Genomic DNA, 7,671 nt, shown 5'->3' on the forward strand with positions numbered 1-7,671 from the left:
ACTTCTGAAAACAGGAATAAACTGCATTTTACAATATATGAAAATAGAAAAGTTATTTTAAAGTGTAATAATATTTCACAGTATTACTGTTTTACTGTACATTTGCTCTATATACTGTATATCAAATAAATGTGGCCTGTGTACAGTAGCATGCATACATAATAAACCCATAATCATTGTTATTTTGTTATGCATATGTATATGAGGGACATAAATGGCACCTATTTTGCAGAATCACCCTGTTACTGTTGTGTACTGTAGCATTTCTCTGCCTGTGAATGCATCAAATGTCTATTCTCATAGAGAGAATTTCCATAGAGAGTTGCTCTCTTTGGAAAGTGGTTGGTTTGGGCTGACTTTTCATTCATGGGATATTTCGAAAAAGTAAACACTTCAGTGGAATTGTAAACTTGTAATTCAAGTGTTTACAATACAGTTGCACTGAGAGCTTGATTATTCTGGCATGGCTCGCTATTTTTGTCCTTCTAGCCCTCGGTTCATCTCAGCATGAGCAGGCATACAGTTTGGTGCTTAACGTGAGTGTCTTGGGTGATTTTTTATCTACATGTACGATGTGCCCTCCCGTGTCTTGTGTCTACTCAGCAGTATGTGGTCGAGTGTGATTTGGAGTGTTGGGCCGCAGCGTATTGATTGGCTGCGCCGGGGTAGGGCGCAGGCGGACGACACACTGGTGACTTTGTTGTAAATGCAGAACGGGTGAGTGGTGGGTGTCAGGCTTAGGGTGCCGGCCAATCATCAATCACGAGCTGTCAGGCCTCCCTCTCTCCTCGCAACCCTGCTTTTTTCTGCCTCAATGATCAGTCTTTGTTTAAATTGCTCAGTAAGACTCCCGCCAGACCACGAGAACAACCGCCAAGTTGTTTGCAGGTGCTATCGTTCACAGCTGCCAATTAAAGTCATGTGATTTCCATAACAGTCACAGGGCATGGTAAACATAATGTATTTTACATCTATACTATATGCATAGAATGGAAAGGTGGACTTGTGTGGTGGTTGTGGTTGATAATAATGTTTCTGAAGTTGAAATCCACACTGCTTCATTATGCTAATTCATGGTATGTTAATTCATAATGCACGAAAGCATACGAAGATGGTTCTAAAATCATTGGATTAGCACTAATTATTAAAGGAATAAAGGAATGTACTCACCCTCAGACCATACAAGATGTAGATAAGTTTGTTTCTTCATGGGAATAGATTTTGAAAAATTTTGCATGACATCTCTTGCTCATCATAATCCATGATATGATATGATATGATAATGATATGTATCATAATCCATATACAAGTCTATAATCCATAATAGTTCCTCCAGTGGAATATCCATCCCCTGTTGTCCTCTCACATCAAAATCCACCAACATATTTGTTTAGAATCATTTTGGACTGTTTTTGCTTGTGATCTTTGCATATTTCTCTCCTGATTCGAACAAGATGACTTTTTCAATGGAGAAAGCAATATTATGGATAGAGGACTCTTATTTCAGCTGGACGCAACAGTTTCAAATTAAAAACGACTTAATGATGGATTTGTTTCCTACAGTTTTTCGCTTCCCAGAACATGAATTGATGGACTGGAGTGGTGTGGATTACTTGTGGATTATTGTGATGTTTTTATCAGATGTTTGGACTCTCATTCTGACGGCACCCATTCACTGCAGAGGATCCTTTGGTGAGCAAGTGATGGAAAGCTATTTCTCCAGATCTGAGAGTGAGCAAATATCCAGCAAATATAAATTTTTGGGTGAACTATTCCTTTAAGGGCCATTCACATCATGGACAATAACTATAACTATAAAGTTTTAATAATTGTTTTAATTCTAAATGAATAGCAAAGTCTACACCACTGTACCAATAACGAAATAGAGAAACAATATGGTTTCAGAATGCCTTTTCCAGTGGATTAAAAAAATAAAATAAATAAATAAAAACACCTGACTTTAAACAGCTTAGCAGTAGACAATGTAACTGCAGGGACTCTAATACAATTATCCTTATAGTTATCTTTATAGTTAACATTCTTGGTCTTGCCTTCAGCATTTGAATTATACTACATGATCACCTGAAATCATGCAAAGCTTAAACAATAAACATTGTAGCCTGCTGTTAAAAATGTGATATTTTATCCTAATGCTTATTGCACAACAGACAGTTGCAGTTCTGGATGCTGATTGGTCAATACTGTAGAGTAGCTGTGCTAAAATACACAATATAGTAGCATAGCTCTAATGTGAAAAACCTGCTCAAGCAGCTATTGTGAATATCACTGGATAGTCAGGGATTAATGGTCTCGAGTAGTTTTTGCATCAACATATAAAGCAACCAATCTTATTTTTTTATGAATATAGACTAGGATCTTCTTCTTAGCACTGCTTAAATAAAAGTTGGAAAAAGATTATATTTTGGCACTAGATTTGCTTGTTTTGTTTAACAGAGGCCTATTTGATGTATTTTCAAATATAAGTATATTTTCTGCTAACGCATTTTTGAGTTAGCACATTAAATTGTCAATTTAATAATGCATCATAAAGTGTTTTATTATCCCTGAATTACATTTTTGCTTCTTGTTGGGAAATGACATGTTGTAAATCAGCGGACCTACTTTTAACGTTAAGTGAAAGTAGCCTCACTCATTCATATCACAGAAGAATGATACATTTCATGGCTATTTTTTTTTTCTTTAAAATACAATCTCTTGCAGCATGGCGGAGACTCGCTTTAAGGCCAGTAATTTACAACACTCATTAGAGTGCTGAAAGCACCTCAGTCAATCTGAAGTGAGACGCCGCAGTCACAAACTACATTCTTACTGCAGTGACTAGACAAAAATCAATTACACATTAAACCCAGGTAAAATTCTAATGTGGTCCTGTGTAGTGTGTGTTTGTGTGTGTGTCAATAACGCTAAACATAAATTCATGTCTCCAGCATGTTCCATAAATATGCTTCTATTTTTTCAAGAATAGTCAGAAACCAGCTTCAGAAATGATTGGTCATCAAACTCAGAAAATAAAAACTAATTACTATATGAGCTCATTTTCTATTTTTAATTTAGAAAATCTGATTTGCATTCTTTTGCTAATAATCATTAAAGATGGGAAGCCGGGTTGCAAATTAAACTAACTCAGCAGGGTTTAGATAATTTAGACATAGTTAATATAGCTAATATAATTAGTTATATTTCTGTAAAAAATATTATATTGTTATATTATATTATTTTATTTTATTACATTTATTTATTTATTTAATTATATCTTGAGTAACAGTTGTCAGAACTTGTGAAGAGACTGAGATAATGGAATTAGGTTATTTACTTCCTCCCAACAAAGGGCCAAATGATGTCACTTCCTGGGTGTCACAATTTTAACAGTGGTAACAGGGTTGAATGCAAAATGTGGGACTCACAACAGAAATCTTAAAAAAAAAAAAAATGTAATAAGACAGCTGGAAAATAAAACATATTCACAGAAAGTGTGCCCTTCATACACATAGAAAATCATTTTCTTCTGAGTCTGCTAGTTGTGATGGCAAAAAGTGAATGTAAAAAGTTTCCGAGCCAGAGCTTTATTAGCATCAAAAACTCATTTATTTATTTGTTAATGCATAACTGCACGAGCCTGCAGCTTGTGTAATTGAACTGGGAACTCCCGCTTTGCCTGTAAGGCTATGATTCAGGTTGCAACATATTTTTTTCGGGTGCAGAGGCTGATCTCCAGTCAGCAGAGAACCCGGCCCAGCCTGTCTCCTCTCTGCTCTGCTCCGGTGCTGATCTCATCTCCATATATTAGTTGCTTTGCACTTCTTGAGCCTGCCACGATTAATTAGGCACATCCAGGTAAGGGAACTTCTGACGAAGTGCCAAGAGCAATAAACATTGATCATAGTCACAGACTTTTTACTGGCTTGCTTGATGGAAGGGGAATGCAGCCTTGTGTGTGTGTGTGTGTGTGAATAATGTGTCCCTGTGCGCTGGGCAGTGCTTGTGTGTATGAATATATCTGTGCATGAGGACGCACTTATATTCAGGGGCCTCATTCATTCATTCATCCAGTTGTTCGTTCATTCATTCCTTCCTCCATTAAAAAAACTGCTTGTTTAAAACTAGCTTGTGTTGGACCTTCATATTCATATACCGTATATAAAAATATTTTTACCAAAAATACTGTATTACTTCTTAAAGATTTTTGTGTCTGTGGATGCACATTTCATGAGGATATATATATATATATATATATATAGTGCTGGATAGTAAGTGATTAAGTGTAATCTGGATTACGTAATCAGATTTGAAAATTTAACTACTTCAAATTAGATTTTATTACATTTATGTTCATTATTACAGTTACTTTTTTGTTGATTACATGTTATTCACACAATGGCAGTAGATTATTCATAATTTATTGATTTTTCCTCAGTTCTTATTTTTATTTCAAATTTTACAACACATATACTTATATATATATATATATATATATATGAGACTAATAATTATGCAAGTTACTAAACACTGCTGATGCATAGCTGTGAAATACTGTGTCTTCATCATATCCAGTGACTGATTGATTGATTATTAATATTGGAAGTCTTGGAACCTGGAAGACTTTGGCCATGTAATGTCATGTTGTCATGTTAATTAATGTTTGTTCATGTAATGTAGGGATTCCCAAACTTTTTTTCTGTGAGCTAAAACCCTTTGACCTACAATATTTACTTAAAGTCCCCCTGAGATTTCAGTAATTTAACAACATATTTGCATGGTCACGGTTCTCTGATGTTGGTGGTCACATCGTCACACTGACAAATTTTCATTCATTTTAATTTGACATTTTTATATTAGTTTTTCATCAACACCCTACTGTTTTTTTTTTTCGTGAACGCCAGTTTGTGAAACCCTGCTGTAATGTAATGTTTATTGCACCTCATTATATTGATAACAAAGAATGAAATATATATTTCTTTCTCTTTGTTTTTGTAGTTTTTTTTTATTTATTAATATGGTACAAAATAATCCCATTCAAGTCTATTTGATAAATGTGTTAGTGAACTAAAAGTAATCAAAATGTAGTCAGACTTCATTACCTAATATGTGTAATCCAGATTATGTTACTAACCACAATTTTCCTCATGAAATTTGTGATCAGTACCGGACTACAAATTGTAAGCAATCTGCCCAGCACCGTGTGCACTGACAAATTCTATACATGTGAATGTGTGATTTCTGTTTATTTTAGACAAACATTTTACCTACAATAATCATGCTGCTTAGTTTTCAGATAATAATAATTATATGCCTTTGTCTACATGCACTGGTATGTAAGCGTAGGCCATCCTGATCATGTTGAAGCATGTAAGTGTGTGTTGTGACTTTCTAATAAACCAGACCTAATTTTAGGAGGATTTTCTTTTCAAGGTCATACTTCTGGCAGACTGCAGAGAACATCGAAAACAATCCTGTCTCGTTTTCCAGAGCTGGACGTTATGAAAATGCACATAAAAAATTGCAAAACCAAAGCATAATGAAGCTTCAAAACAAAAACATTGTGCCTCGGCCAAAAGTGGAGAAAAATACTGAGGGATGTAATGGAGGCCAGATGAGCTGACAGTAACAAATACCTCCATTTGCTGCCACTGATGGAAGGCTGGAGAGGTGGAAGAGACTTTCACTCGGAGCATGGTTAGGTGTTATGGGATGTGCCATACCCAGGTGGGACAGGGAAGTCAAGTCGACCTGAGCGAGAGAGGACCGGAGAGGAAAGCAGAGGAGCTCAGTGCAATGGAGAAGCAGACAGACCTGCACTCTGTTGCACTTTTCATGTAGTGTGTGTATATGTGTGTGTGTGTGGGACAGCTGGGATTTCAATCAGAGACTTCTTTATGCAGTCTTCTAACACATAATGAACTGAATCACTGCTCAGCATGAGCAAGCCTTATTCACACACACCACCAGTGTTAGCATCATTACTGAACACATACACCACAGCTCACGCAATCAAAACCAAATGTGCTGCAAGTGCATTGAAAAGACTTGTCAGAAATGACAATGTGCTGAACGGAAAGTGATTTGTCCACTCCGTTAAAAGTTTATATCAACAATTAGTTCATAATAAGTCCGTTCGATTAAAAGCTGAAGCCCACAGGCTGCACAGTTCCTCAGGGGCTGATCTGGTGTATAAAAAAAAAAATACCTCACCCTAAACCTGTCAGCACACCATTACAGCCCACGCCGCCATATGATGGCATGCCAAAAAAAAATAAAAATACTGGAGCCATTGTAGCGAGAAGGTGTTGGCAGATGTAGGCTTAAGGAATGCAGTGACAGGGTTATTTGTTGGACAGAGTTTGTGCAATGGAGAAATGTTTAAGGGAAAAAGGCTTCGGTCTGTGGCTTCTTATCAGTAAGCCTAATAAAGTTAGATAGGGGAATATCTCGATAAGAAATCCGATAAAGGCAGAAAGAAAAACAAAAACCTCAAAACACTAGAAACCACAGGCTACAGTTTAGAGAAGCAATGACTCATGCAGGACAGCGAGCCAAAAAGAGGTTTGCAGCCCATCTGCAACAGCATGCATGTTTGCAGAAAGAATAAACTCTGAAAGCAACACAATGCATGCCCTGTAATCTGCCGTGGAAAAGCGTAAACCGATGCCAGGGATTTGTCATACCCCACAAATGTTTTCAAATAAATATGCAGACTGGGGTCTTATCAAATTAAGGGAATCAGTATGAATCCATATGGCTTGCGTGCATTATATTTTAATCTTCTTAAGCCATACTATATGCGAGGAACAGAATATATATATATATATATATATATATATATATATATATATACACACACACACAACACCTTGTGAAAAAGAAGTGTGCTCAATTGCACTGAATGTGCACTTGTATTGTACTTCAGATCTTAAAAGTATAAAAAAAATATTGTTGCACTTGAAGATAATATAATATTAATTAAATAAAAGGTCACTTAAGTCTACTTAAAGAACGTGCACTGTAATTAACCGTTTTTCTTAATACACTTAGGGGCACTTTTTAATAATGCTTTAACCATATTTCAAAGACAACAGAAGTAATTATGAAATTACATATAAAGTTGTACTGGAGTCCTACTTAAGTGGGTCAAAAAAGCAATCTTAAGTTCAACTAATTGCATTTAAAATAAATAAACATGTTGTCATTTAACTGTAAATAACATGCAGTTAAGTGTCTGAAAACATTACATTCAGTTCGCACATAGGTATATTATTTTAAACTATATAATTTCCATAATATGTACTCTTTTTAAAAGTATGCTAAAGTATACTTTTTTCTACAAAAAGGAAGGTCCTTAGTGTTGTCAAAAGACCCGGTATTTCGGTACCAAGTCGGTACTAAAAAAATGAAAACGTTACGGTACCATTTTTTTTTAAGTACCGGTGGTACCGATAACCCGGTCAACCCGGTTCTTGATGCGCTATCCGAAAGCTATCCTCTTCCACTGTTGCCAAGTCCGCGGTTTTCCCGCGGAATTGGGCTGCTTTAACACTGTTGCCGCTCCACGGGTTGTTTTTCATGTCCGCGGGTTGAAAAACGACCCCATTAACGTGATATTTAGCCCCTGGAATGCGAATTTTACCAGGGGAACCCCGCCAAAACATGCGTATT

This window comes from Sinocyclocheilus rhinocerous, unplaced genomic scaffold (genome assembly GCF_001515625.1).
Source record: "Sinocyclocheilus rhinocerous isolate Xijiao unplaced genomic scaffold, SAMN03320098_v1.1 scaffold780, whole genome shotgun sequence".
Taxonomy (NCBI): domain Eukaryota; kingdom Metazoa; phylum Chordata; class Actinopteri; order Cypriniformes; family Cyprinidae; genus Sinocyclocheilus; species Sinocyclocheilus rhinocerous.